The sequence below is a fragment of the Helianthus annuus genome, chromosome 10 (assembly GCF_002127325.2).
Source record: "Helianthus annuus cultivar XRQ/B chromosome 10, HanXRQr2.0-SUNRISE, whole genome shotgun sequence".
Classification (NCBI taxonomy): domain Eukaryota; kingdom Viridiplantae; phylum Streptophyta; class Magnoliopsida; order Asterales; family Asteraceae; genus Helianthus; species Helianthus annuus.
This window is the reverse complement of record NC_035442.2, coordinates 19289520-19304495: the sequence shown is the minus strand read 5'-3', so window position 1 is coordinate 19304495 and position 14976 is coordinate 19289520. Positions and strand designations below refer to the sequence as shown.

The window sequence follows — 14976 nt, the reverse complement described above, 5'->3', positions numbered from 1 at the left end:
ACTTTTTCCTGTTGGGCAAGTATGATTTTATTGCATACTTTTAGAATATGATATTACCTGTTTCAGCTCGCCAGAGGCAACATAATACAAATCAAATCATCAACCTTCATCATCACGAAATACATAAACAAATCTGGAACAATGAACATCAGAATACAAATCGAATCATCCAACATAGGTTATCTATAATACCAGAAAACATAAAACTTTGTAGCATCAAAAACCGAATCAGAGATTATTCATTATTCTGAAACAAACGTGACAAAATTAAAAAAAAAAAAACTTAAAAACCTAAAACGATTTAGGGTAAAAATTAAGTTGAATTGTATCACTCTTAGATGAACAAATATATGTTAAATCGACGTTAGGGTTTCAAGAATAATCGATTAGATTAAAAAGTTTGGGTTTTTAAAACCCTAATCGATGAACCAATATATGTTAAATCAACATTAGGGTTTCAAGAATAATCTATTAGAGTTCGTATAAAGATTATCGAATGAAAAAATGAATAAAAAATGGAGAATATAACCTTCTTGCTTGCAAATTGCGATGGAACATGAAGAGTTTTAGGGTTTGTGTATTAGGGGATGAGAGTAAAGGATGAGAGGCTTGGATTCAGGGGAAATTGGATGATAGCTGCAGATGAAATCGCCATAGTAGAAATCGCCAATGTGGATGACGGCTGAGATTAGGGTTTTTGATTGTGAGAAGACGAATGAAAAGACAGAGCGTGAGGCATAATGAGTTTTGGCGGTCAATTGTGAAAAAGAGGGATTAATCAAATGCCACGTGGCAAGTAATGGCTTAAGCTAATGACAAGTGGCTAAAGATTATTTTGTTTTATTAGAAGTAGTAGATTTAAGTTTCAAATTCTACAACATAGGTCCCTCCACTTTTGTTAAACTTAAGGTTTGGTCATTTTAACCCTATTATCAGTTACTTCTAGACTTATAATTAACTAGGTTAAAAATCCCTAGTTAGTAAACTCTTGTTTATTTATACTTTATAATTCTGATATAAAGTTTTATATTTTCGAGGTGTTACAATCAAACAGGCTTATGATGAAGAAGGAGTTGAATCAATTAACATCAAATTCATTTAATCATAACCTAACATCAATTCACATCGAAACCCTTACCCAACGCCTCGTACCGAATTCACCACAGTATGCAAAGCTGCTGCATTTTCCTCCATCTCATCAAACTTCAATAACAATTTTTTTTTGAAGATAAGGATTTATATTTATAACAAAATCCAACTTTCACAGACAAACCCCCTAATTTTTCAGTACCAAATTCTTGATTAGATGACAAACCCACCTCCCAAAATCCAAGAATCAGGTTAAAACCAAAACCCTTTTCGAATTAGGGCTAAAGACACTAAACCCATCAATAAAAATCGGATTTTTAGGGTTCTTGAACAAGAAATCAATAGTGAAATCATACAATATGTAATGGTGAAAATTGAGAGTGAAGATTACAAACCCATCAACTAAAGATTCAGATATTAAAAACTTATCTTGATTTCATCAACAAAACTCTATTTGATTACAAACACAAAGGGGGCCCACCAGATTTGCTTCGTCACCAACGTCCAGATGCTGCCGCTGAGGACGGGACGGGAGGGGGGCGGCGTGGTGTGCCGGCGTCGCCGGAGCTCGACGGGGTGGGGGACGTTCCCCATACCATACAGCCTAAGGTAGTGTTTGGTATGCAGGAATGAGAGGTGGAATGGAATGGATGATTACGAGGGAATGAAGAAATTGGTGTTTGGTTGGCCAATGGAATGGAATCACCCATTCCAAAAGGCATTCCATTCCCTCAAAATCATTCCTTCCACCCCCCATGTTTTTTTTTCCATTCCATCCCCTCTTGCACCATTCATCAACAACACCACAACCACCCCCTTTGCCACAACCCACCACCACCACCACCACCACCCATCACCGATGCCATCGCCGCAACCCGCCACCACCTCAACCCGACAGCCGCCGCCGCCACCCACTCGCCACCGTTTACACCCACAGCTGCGACCAAACGCCAACGCCACTCGCCGCCACCGTCCACCACCATCGTCGACGCCACCACCACCACCGCCAACCGCTGTCGCTGCCACCAACCACCACCTCTGCTGCCACCCACCACCAATGGCCACCTTGCCGCCACCACCACTCGTCGTCACCGCCGCACTGCCACTCGCCGCCACCACCACCACCCATCGTCGCCGCCGACACCCACAGCCATCCATCTCCGTCGTCAACACCCACCACCGCCACCTATAACCACCCACAATCACTACCACTGACCACCACCACCACTCACAGCTAATTTTATTACTCCATTTTTCTTGCCTACCGAATAATACACAATAAAAATTCATTCCATTCACACATGATTACCAAACAAGACATGCAATGGTAATGATCCATTGCATTCCCTCGTCCATTCCATTACCTCGTCCATTCCATTCCATCGTTCATTCCATTACCCCATACCAAACAGACCCAATAGTCTTCCTAAACAAATAGTTTACCTTCTATTTTCTAAAAGTTCAACCTAGAATTTACCAAAATTAATAACATGTCCAAACATTAAATATTTATACGTTCAAGTCTTCAAGATGGCTTATTCTTTATCAAACTTGTAACACTTCATCTTAGTTATCACTTTTTGTGCTTGACCCGTAACAATATTCATGATGCTAGGTTCAAACATGGGTGGACCACCCCCACCCCTCCTATGTAAGCAAAAAGTGTTTCACAAAAACATTGAGCAATGGTAATTTCAAGCTCATAAAGTAACACAACCACCCGTCTCTTTTTCTTAAAGAATGGTTTACATAAACTTGTATTTTTTTACCTACTTATGAATGGTTTGATTCGGGTTGTTTTTATCTCAACATGTAAAAAACAACTTTAAAGGAAATGGGTCAAATGACTCCAAAGTCGCTCGAAGTGTACTTTTAACATATTATTTATTTATAAAATACTAGGCTACCACCCGGGAACATCCCGGGTTAGGAAAATTTAGTTTTCGATTATAAAAGATACACAAACAACATATTGAAAGTTGTTAGTATCTTTTTTCATTCTGACAATAATTTGTTTTTTTCGTTTCATCAGTATCCTAAGTTTGTGTACATGTGTATTCATAGATTTCGTGTAGAACTTATTACCTTTTAATTCTTATTGACATCTGAATTAAAAGTTGTTTCGTAAACCGATATAAAATCTTATATTGTTTGTTTTTTAATTATGTTATATTACTGTTTAAATTGACTTTTAAACTAATAATATTGATAAAAACACTATAAACGTGTCTTAGGAATTTATATGTATTATTTTATTTTATTAATAATCATCAAATAATGTTAAACTTAGTAATTTAATAATTGTGACGTCATACGTTCACGACAGAAAATAAAGTTGATTAACTTGAAAGGAAAAAAATGATTAAAAAGCATAGATTTATTCATAGATATTAAAAAAACATATAAACTGTAACCGATATTATAATTATGTTTTAAGAATGTCAAATTTAAAAATTTAAAACCTATATTATATTAATTAACAAACTGTAATTCAACATTTATATATACTTAATAATTTTTAACTCCAATTTAATAACTTCCTAATATATTTAAAATTCCGAAATTTACATTTTATATTAACTATATTGACGGCCGATTTTACATTTTATATTATTGGTAATCGTATTGAGTTTGTTGCTCGTCTACCTGTCATTAGTTTATAATCGTATTGAGTTTGTTTATAAAAAAAATTATTGGTAAAATCTTGATTTAAATTATTTAATTGATTACCTTATTTTTTTTTCAATGATTCCCTTGAAAGCATAATATAAATGATTGTGTTCAATCCAAAAAACATAAAAACTGAAATTTGTTAAAAAAAATGTGAAGTTAAAGGCTCACCTCGCTCCCCAAATATATCACTCTTGTACTCCTGCTCAAGTATAGTGGCAAATGTAAAGGGTGAACCAAGAGCAACTCACCATGCAAGTGCAACACCAGTGGATCTTCCATCAACATCGAAACGTCGAAAAAATAAGCAGGTCGTCATGATACCTTCGAATGTTTTAAAACATCATAGCTTAAAATATATGATAGGAATAAATAAAAGAATTATAATTTTGTATAAGAGGGGGGAAAGTGTAACTAATTATCTATACTTTTGTTAAACTTAGTGATTTAAGTGTAATAAGTTTACGGGCTAAAAAATAAATATTGTTTAAAAGATCAAACTACCCTCATTTTAGGGGTCTATCTATAAATAAAGGGGGAAAATTCTTATTTTTTGGGTATCTTAAAATATCCCTCCTTTATGCATTATAATGTAGTATAGATATAGATTTGTATGAGTTATAGAAATTACTAATATATATATATATATATATATATATTTAAAGTTATATTAGTAAACTAGAAAGGTACCCTGCCGCGATGTGGCGGGGGCTTGAAAATTTTTCAGCTATTGCATCGGGGTGTTAAAATATATAATGGATCTTTTTTTTCTGGCAAGTTGAAAAATTTTCAGCTAGTTGGTCATGATGTCTGATTTTATAGATGTGAATCGGATTTAAAGCCAAAACAAACCCACAAAAGCTAAAAAAAACAAACCATACCTTACACAAACACACAATTCAAGGTTCCACAAAATCCGTCGTGGCTCCGCCACCGTACGTTGTGGCCGGCTACCATGCCAATCAGTCCGCCACGCTCTCTATCTCTCTCTCTCTCTCTCTCTCTCTCATCAAGTCATCATGTCTGCTTACACACATATGTGTGTGTTTGTTTGGGTTTTACCTCAAACATTAGAGAGAAAAGGAGAAGAGATATAAAGTTAGAGAGAGAAAGAAATCTATGGAGTTGTGCTTAAAACCAAACAATGCCACAAAACTCAAGAAACCAACCCATTGTTTGTATAGAAAACAACCAAACAATGCCATAAAAGTCAAGAAACTAGCCCATGTGGCTTCAAAAGAAAGCAAAACAAAGGTTAAGCATAATGTACAAACCACATTTGTAAGAAAAAAGTAAAAAAAAAAAAAAAAGAGGCTCGGATTCTAAATCCTCATCACCATAATCAACAAAGCACGACTCAGTGCCGCTACGGTTGCAACCGGAGTTGCCATGCCAAGTAGCAACCATCGTCATCATCGGATAGAACACTCGTATGCAACAACCTTCTAAAACAGTTGATCAAATAAAGACCAACAATCCGACAAACGACAGCGCTGACAAGGCGCCGCCACACAACCACCGTGGTTCCACCACATTTCCGTCGTCGCTCCATTACCAGAACTGGTGGTTGGTCAGGATGACTGATTTCATAGATGTAAATTGGATTTAAAGCCAAAACAAACCCACAAAAGCTAAAAAACAAACCATTCCTTACACAAACACACAATACAAGGTTCCACAAAATCTATCGTGGCTCCGCCACCGTACGTGGTGGCCGGCCACAATGCCAATTAGTCCGGCACACTCTCTATCTCTCTCTCTCATCATATCTACTTACACACATATGTGTGTGTTTCAAAAATCAGAAGATAAAATAACAACCAACTCCTCAGAGGAAACTCACCGGACTTCTTCACCGGCCCTCTCTCTCCTCCACTTTCAACTCCTCTACAAACCATATTATGATGCGGTAGAAATCTCTAGAAAGAGAGAAAGTAGAGAGAAAGAGAAAAGCGTATGTTATAGAGAGAGAAGAAAATGGGTTTAAAAACCCAAAGTGAGTACAACCTATTCAACCATGGGTATACCCCTCAAATGCACACAACAATAAGAAAGCAGAGTGTACAATCTCTAATGCAATAAAATGTTGCAAATTATACTATATATCTCTTATACTAAAGCAAAATAATGTTGACTTTTTGACCTTGATATGTGGCAATGCTCTTTGGCCAGAGAATTGTTTTTTTGGGTGCCATCTATCTCTTCTCTCTATTTTCTTTCAATTTGCTTCAATTCTCTAATACGCTTCCTTTAGATTACATATGGAAGGTTGAATACTAATTCAATAATTGGAAGTTTGTTTAGGAAATTATGGAACCGTTTCCAATTCTATCGCCTATTTACAAATTATTGCTCTTAATCGGATGTTTCAATCGATCACTGAAGAATCGTGCTCTGTTTTATGTTCATCATCAGACTTCCAAAATACAAGGATCAGTAAGCTGTATTCCACCTCTGTATGTGATTTTTTAGTTTTTATTAGAAAACCCTAATTTTGTTGTATGATTTGTATGTTGTTGTTGATGTTAACGAATCCGCTAATTCTTTGTGATATGAGATTTTAACCGGTTGATTGTTGTAATTTGTCTGTTTATTGATGTTCTTATACACCTTAATGGATTTCTATTTGTGTCTGGTTAATCATCTTTTGTTAGATTTCTAGTTCATTCATTCCATCATAAACCCTAAATCGCTTTTTTTATGCGAAGATTGGAGATTTGACTTGTGCACGGAAGGTTAAGATGGGGTTTGATTCTGACGTGGTTTTGGAAATTGGGTTGCTTGAAAATGACCTCGACATACCTGGCTGTGCTTGGAATTGGTATTTGTATTTTAATTAGAATTCATCAAGAGATGAAATCTGTCGAGTGGTAAGATGATCTTTGCTATTTGTATTTTAATTAGAATTCATCAAACAATGATCTCTCATTTTGCTTTTAATGTGTAATACTAAAATGCAGTTAAGAGTCTACAAGGTTCAAGAAGAAAGTGGAGAGATGATTTGGTGTTAGACGATAGTTGATAAGGTTATGGTGGGGGTGAGTGTCTTATTAATATTGACTGGTATGGCTTTTATATATTTCTTTAGTTTATGTGGCTAATTATCCCTCGAATTGTCTAATGTACATAAGTTTAAAAAGGTGTACTTCTAGAAACAGAACGGGTGATTAAATTTTATAAATCACCTTCATAATTTGCCATATTATATTATAGCAAGGTAAAAGATGAATACTTAAGTGAACAATATAGTTATTTTAGCATTTTTCGTAGAGGGTAAAAGTGAAATTACAAGATTATTGTTTGGGAATTTTCAGGTTGTGAAATTTCAAGATCTTAAAGAGATTGGACGCAAGGCGCTGTGAAGGTATTCTTGAGCATCATTTATTTAGATAAAAACATAGCTTTATTTTAGGTTCTTTTTGTCAACTTTATCTGTTCTTACGTTTGATTTTTGCTATAATATAGTGGATGTTTATAGTTATTACAGGTAACTTTCATCTAATCTTATTTGGTAAGGTACCAAATAAGACCATTTAGGACAATATTTACCCATTTGGAGATCGATTCATATGCGCATTGAAAGGATGTTAACAATGTCAACCGTCGTAGCTTCACTCCGTTGTTACAATTTCAACCATCGTACCATTTAAGTCAAGTGACCCCATAATTTATTTTTGGGAACTTGAAATATAATGTCTAGCATCTAATGTTCTTCAAACAACTGCAATGAGCATTAAAACGACTTATCATTGTTGGTCCAAAACAACTGATGATTGATTGATGCAAAAAACTACCAATGGTGACAAGAAAAATAAATAGATGATGCACTTACTAACAGCTGATTTGATCTACACCTGTGGTGACTGGGCTGTGTTTCTGATGGTAATCTTTGCTCTTTTTTTCATCCTTCAAGGTTTTTTGGATTTACTCGAACTGAAAACTGTTTTAAAAGAAAGGTTTTGTTTGACAAAACTATTTACTATTAAATTCTCTAATTAATTTGTGGTGGGTATAGGCATCAGGGTGGGAACTCTTAGCCATTGTACATCAACAGATGACAGTTACTACGGTTTGAGTGAAGTATTCGGGACAGCTTGGAGATGACTCAAGGCACGAGTTAACTGGTCAAACTTAGCCCACTAAGTCAGCTCGGTCTACGGCGTGTGTTAGTGGGTGCAGATTCTAAAGCCAACGCGAGGGAAGGTATAAACGATCACTCGAGTTAATTAATTATTTATTTCACACACACATATATATATTGGACTGAGTTAATGAAACTTTGTTCTTACAACTATATATGCCCCCGACGGCAACCGTCAAACATGAATATCTATTAGCATAATCATGGGCGGATCTTAATAGGGCCCTGGCAAGTTTTTCGGCCGTAGTGCTAATTTTCCGCATTTCGATCGAAATTTTTTATATATACTATGTTTGGCCCGGGCTTGCCTGAGCTTTTTTTAGTGCCCGCGTCTTTCAATCCTAGCACATTCAATGGGAAAGATCTGCCACTGAGCATAATTAATTTATACAGGCCACAAATGCAAATGTTGCTGCATGGATATGGTTACACATCTGTAACACCTGCAGATGGAGATGGTTGTTGGGATTTTGATAGAGTCATCATGGTTGGAGATGTGAGCTAGACACCAAGGTAGTGTTGTTCATGGCAAAGGTTTTTTAAGCTAGACTATGTACAACAGAATTTTATTAGCACCCCTAAAATGGTCAAGGATGTGTTGGTCATTCCATTTTCAGTCGTCTTCCCCTTGGCTAAAGCTTTAGTGTGCACTCAAGATTGGCTATGCAAGTAAAAAAAAAATCAAAATGAATGAAGATTCACCTAATCTTAATAAATTTTTGAAAGGTAGTACTAACTTTTCTTCTTTTACCAACCCGTCAATGTTGTAAAAACAAGTTGCAACCAAACCGCACTCTGAACTAGATCTCTAGCCGGTTTGGTCGGCATGCATCGAACCTACACTTATTGGTCGGGCTAGCTTTTTCACGAGTGGTGGTTGAACCCTTTACCTGGTTCAATGGTAATTTTTTCCTACTTTATAAGGATTGAACATGGGACCTCTAATTTCATTTGTTATCTAAGTATTCGCTCCTAATTTTCTGGAATTATTATTTTTATTTATGAAAAAAAAAAGATTCTTTTTATCTTTCAAATATAATTACGTCATAATATAGTAGTATTTATAATAGTTTTAATATATATGTTTTTATAAATTAATTATATATAATGTCATATGTTTTCGACTATGGTTTGACTAATGCATCAACAGGGTGGCCGGTTCGATTTCCGTTATAGTTTTCAAAACATTGATAAATGTTATGTGTTTCTGTTCTTTATAGTTGGTAATTTATTCTATCATGATCATCTTTTTGTAGATATATATAAAAAGGTGGAGGGTGCCACTATGATTCATGTGTGTTGCTTTGAATGTTGAGAAGCCTAGAGATCATGGTACGTAGGTACTTATCAGTTCATAATTTGTTTTGAGACTTACTGGTTTATGTTGGTTTGGTCTTGGTACTGTTTTCATTTTCAGTCCCTGTTGGTTCGGTTCAGTAGAGATAACGTTTGGTCTTACTTTGCTTTTCCAGTTTAATCCTATGATAGTTATAATTTTCTATTAATATTATTTTGTTTTCTGTTTGACATTCTGATTCTGTTTGTCACCTCTTATAACATTTACATAATATTTGATATAAATCTGCTTTTAACTTCGTTCAAAAATTTGTCCTCTTCGTTATAAAATATTTTTTATTTGTTTTAAGTAGATAGTTGTTCGAATAGCATAAAGTGTATCTTCTATTTCAACTGACATATGTAAGTGTCTCAAGATGGTTCTTATTGTTGTTATTTTTATTATGTTCTTAGGCTATGGGGTGTGGGGTCATGGATTGGAGCATTATTTCCACCTACGACCATTAATTAAATGGTACACCACCCCCTTCCTTGATTGACGATGGTTCCCATGGATTAAACCACGATTACCACGACCCTCCCATTTGATAATTTTAAGACAAAAATAAATAAAAAAAATAAAGGGGATAGTGGTTTTGGGTCATGACAACACCCTTAGGGTAGTGGTTTTGAATAGTGGATTAAAGATGGATGACATGACGGCTATGTGGAGGGTTATGTTAGTCATAAGGATCATGACCACACCCTTATTGGAATTTTGAACCTTTCCTATATATGTGTATTGTTTACTGTCCAAATGATTTGTGAAGAACAAAAGGTTGTTCACATTACCAAAGAGTTGAAAACAAGAACTTATAGGATTAAACTACATAACTCTACTTACAAGCATAAGATATGTTTAGCTTTTTCATGTTTGTTTTTGATATACCAGCAAATCCTTATTTTTTTAGACATTGTTTGTTTTTGTTAATTTACTAATCCGGTTAGGAATAGTTGCAAGTTGCAAAAAAATGATTTTGATTATGTAATTATTTGGGGTCTTTTACTTATAAATCAACAAACACTAAGACTTTATGAAAAACTAAAAGCTTCAAACTAAGGATGGCAAAAAACTTGAACCCAACGGGTATACTCAAAACATGTAACATATGGGACGTGTATACCCGAACCCTGACGGATATGGGATTAGTTTTAAAAAAATATTGCGGATATACATGTTTACCCGAACTATATATCCAATTATATACTTGATTTTTTTTATTTTCCCTTTGCTACAGTTCCATGTTCTGATTTTAAAATAACATAAGCAAGAAAATCGATATTTAGTAAATGCTTTACTTTTGTGGTGTGTTGACTTATAAGACCTATGCTATCAATCAGGGTGGCCATTCTCCTTTGCTATAGTTCCATGTTCTTTTAACTTTATTTTACATTATCCAGTGAAACATTATGCAGAAAGGTACTTTGTTGCATCTTTTGGTTAGTTTGTTTTGTAGGAAAAGACTAGAGGGGCAAAATGGTGGGTCACGCGAGTTGGGTAACGGGTCAAAATAGTTGTTTTATGTGCGGGTTGGATTGACCCATTTGTAAATACTTATTGTGCAAATAGAATCACATAAATTACATACTTTAGTAATAATATAGTCATTTGAATAAAGTAATAGGATTTTATTTTTAGCCGACTGTTTGATCCATTTCATAAGCTAAGTTATTTTTGTTTACCTGTTTGATCTTGATACAGAAAAAGCGTAACCCAAATGACCATTTTATAAGTAAATGGGTCAAATTGCCACACATGCAAACACACCACTATTTTGTTTGATCGCCTGTTTTGTTTTAGATCGATAATGTATGGTCATGTGGGGTGACTCTTTTTTCTTATACTCATGGGAGCTTATCCTTTTGAGAATCCTAGAGATCCTCGAAATTTCTGTAGGACAATTAGGGTAAGATATATTAAGAAAACTGCTCAAATTATATAATATATTTGTTCCCAGCTTAATGGAGTTACATTTTGACTTTATGGTCAAAAGTCAAAGCTTGCAAATTATAGATTCAATAAGTTTACAATGTTTTTTTCTAGAAAGAGTAAATGTTTCTTATACGGTGGATAGAGTATATGATAAAGCAGAAAATGTTGACCCTTTTTGTAGGATTTGTCAAAGCTTAACAGAGATCCTTCAAGGTTTTTTTTTATGTGAGTGGTAATGCTCTTGATAGTTGCCTTAAGTCAGAGAACTGTGTAGCAATAGAACCATGGAAATGTGAACTTGAAGACACAACACTTCTAGATCTTATACCGTTTCTTGAATGTAACCACTTCAATTTATATTCAAATAATATTATTTGATTTTTTTAATTGAACGTAATGCAAGGATTTATGGTTAAATTTATGGAATGCTAGGATTTATGATGATCCAGGAGAAGGCGGGAGCAGAAGAAACAAGGTCGTCTGTGGCGTTTTTTATGTGATGGTTTCTAGAAAAGATGCAGATAAGTAAATCTGTTACATAGATTTGAGATTGAATATGATTACAACTATAAAGATTGTTAGTTGGTTTAACTTTTAGATCATGTCATGAAGAGTAGAAAACCTTTATTTATAATATAACACCAAATGTCAACCACTAAAATTGACTAACAACACAAACTCAATTTGTAACATCATTTGATCTTCTGCAACGTTAAAATTCACTCGAAACACATTATTTTTCGTCTAAAACACTTAACTTTGTTATGAAACACTTGACTTATTTGTTCATATGAAATTTCGTAGTTCGTATAGCATTGTCTAAATTTGATGTTTTATTGATTGTTAGAGTTATAATTTAATAATTTTTAATTGTTAAACTTAGAATCGAGTAATTGTTAATGGTTTTGACTTTTAAATTTGGGTTTTATTTTTCCAAGCGTAGCAAATGGTTTGGTTTACGATTATTGGAAAACCATCCTTATAAAAACAGAATTTTTTATTTCGGCTTTTTTAATCTTTCGGGTGATGGGTTTTTGGAGTTGTATCAAAGGGTATGTGATTAAATTTTCGATCTTTCATAATTTTAATGTCCAGGTGATGGGTTTAGAGTTGTATAGAAGGGTAGGTGATTAAAGTTTCGATCTTTCATTGTTATAATTTCCGGGTCACGGATTTTAGAGTTGTGTCGCAGGGTATGTGATTAAAGTTTTGATATTTTGCTCTCTTAATGTTCGGGTGAAGGATTTTTGGAATAGTATTGAAGGGCAGGTACTTTAATTTTAGATCTTTCGTTATTTGCAAGGGTGACAGGTTTTTTAGAGTTGTATCAAAGGGTAGGTGCTCAACGTATCGACCTTTCGTTATTTTATCAAAGCCCTGTGTTTTTTGGACTCTTAAAGAGTCGTTTTACTTAACTATAGTGTATTTTAACTTATCATTGGCATTGGCATTGAAATTACAAAGTTTTATACAGAAAATGAGGGCTGGCGGGAAGAGATATTTTAAGACAGAAGACGAGTTTGGTTCCTTCAAGGCTAACCACAATGGTCCCACAACTAAAACCACCTCCATGCAATCAGTTCACCCAAACCTACAAACAATCCACACATTCTCAGTTTGCTTTCTTTATTTTAGCCTTCATATTCAACTCCATGGGGCCAGGTGGTGTTAAACCATGCTCTTTAGCATCTGGTGCATATCAAATTGACAATAAAACCAATGTGAACAATGGAAGAGCCTTAGAAAGCTTTTTTGGTTGGTATTATGCTGCTTGTGCGACTGCAGTTCTAATCGCTTTCACAGGTACTGTTTATATTCAAGATCATGCCAGATGGAAGGTGGGTTTTGGACTTCCTGCAATTCTTATGTGTTTATTATATCTATAAACATGAGGAAGTGTTTAACGAGTTGTAATTTTTGTCTTATTTATTTCTTTCTTTCAATTCGGTGTAACTATATATTCATGTTAGCAGTTCAACGTTTATTCAACTAAAAGGTTTATGTAAACGGTGTTAAATAATATATTTTATTGTTGGTCCACCCGTGTATAATATAAAAGTGAAATTGATTTTGATAAACGCTTATGATGGTCCATGTTTTATTTATTTCGGTCGATACGAATTTTGAAATCATGGATTCTACATATCTATATCTAATAAATATGTAACTGATTGTACGGAATATTGTTTCTTTCTTAATATTACTTCGTAAACAACTATTAATATTTAATTTATTCAAAGTTAAGAATATGAAGTCAACTACTGGTATTTCTGAAATTTGTTTTGGTGTTGTTCATAAATTATAGTCACATAATGCCTTTTTCGTTTCATTTTCTTTTTAATTTGTGGGGTTCTTTGATCTTTACATGGGTTGCTTTCTTTGAAATAAACTGATGTGAGTGATGATATCAAGAGTTGGTTTGTACTTGAGACAACCCGTTTTCACACATGGTCAGTTGTATGTAGCTTTATCAAAGGTTAAAACACGAGATTGAGTCAAGCTACTAATACTTGACAACGACGGCGAACCTACGAATAAAACAAATAATGTTGTTTATAAAGAGATCTTCAATGAGTTGTAATTTTTGGTTGTATTCATGCATTTTAATTATTTAGTGTACTCTCTCTCTCATTTCCGTTAATATTTCAACGTATATATAATTAAAACATTTACGTCAACATGTTAAAGTAGTTATTTTTCTTATTAGCCACCCGTGTAACACACGGGAACTTAGACTAGTTATATAATATATAATATAATTATATAATTGTATCTCATTGCTCTAATAGTTAAATGCAATCAAGAATATAGTGAAGTTAGGTTGTACTAGTTGGTTGTGAAATAACTAAATAGCCTATTATTGTTTTAATCAGCTATGATAGGAATTATTATACATATATAAAATGGATATTGGATTTAAATAACTACAACTTTTATCAGTTGGCTATTAGCACTCCTAACTTTCGATTTGTACATCAGCACTCCCAACTTTCAACTTATTGGTCGATAGCACTCCCTAACTAACTAAACTCTAACCTAGTTAGTTTCTGTTGATGTGGCATATGATGTGGCATTTTTGATGACTGGCGGCTGATGTGGCATTTTTTATGACGTGGAAAGTAATGTGGCAGCTGGCATGGTATTTTGTGATGACGTGGCAGCTGACATCAGGTAACTGGGTTAGGGTTCGGTTAGGGGGTATTATCGGCCAATAAGTTGAAAGTTGTGAGTGCTGGTGTACAAATCGGACGTTTGGGAATGTTATTGGCCAATTAGTGAAAATTGGAGTTGTTTAAATCCGATATAAAATAACAACTTGTTAGCTACACTTATATTTGTGGGTTTTGAATATCGAGCAACATTAAACCATACAATATACAATGTTATTTAACCCATACAATATACAATGTTGTTTATAAGTGATTAGATAATTGGATTAACCCCATTTGGTATTTAACCCATACAATATACAATGTTGTTTATAAAAATAAAAACTAGGAATAATGGATTTTAATAATCCCAATTATTTTCTGTTGGTTGGCAACGGTCTCAACTTCAAAAATTCCCATTGCGGTCTCACCTTTTCACATATTGGCCTTCAATGTACCCTGACTAACAGAACCCTAATGTCGTTAATCTCCGGTCGCCGGAAAAACGTTTTTGGCCGGAAAACTCCATTTTGGCCAGAAAACTCAACATTTTTGTCTCAAACCTCTTTGTAACCTTATTACGCACCTTTAGGAACCTTTTCTAGTAAAAAACCCCAATTATTAAGGTCGTCGGAAAAAACTCCTTTTGGCCGGAAAAC

General features: G+C 34.3%; 1 long non-coding RNA gene across 8 annotated transcripts; it reads left to right on the top strand.

The window, feature by feature from the left end:
* Positions 1-5917: 5917 nt before the first annotated feature.
* On the top strand, positions 5918-13208 carry LOC110880873. Of its 8 annotated transcripts, none has more exons than XR_002559486.2 (10): positions 5919-6195; positions 6468-6629; positions 6720-6797; positions 7074-7123; positions 7238-7641; positions 7775-7962; positions 8294-8413; positions 9157-9232; positions 11350-11508; positions 11601-13208. It is a non-coding gene; the product is annotated as an uncharacterized LOC110880873 (long non-coding RNA). The 8 variants fall into 8 exon arrangements; XR_002559485.2 differs by having other exon boundaries at positions 6720-6822; XR_004869476.1 differs by having other exon boundaries at positions 5918-6195; positions 6720-6822; positions 7074-7641; positions 9157-9240.
* The last annotated feature ends 1768 nt before the right edge of the window (positions 13209-14976 follow it).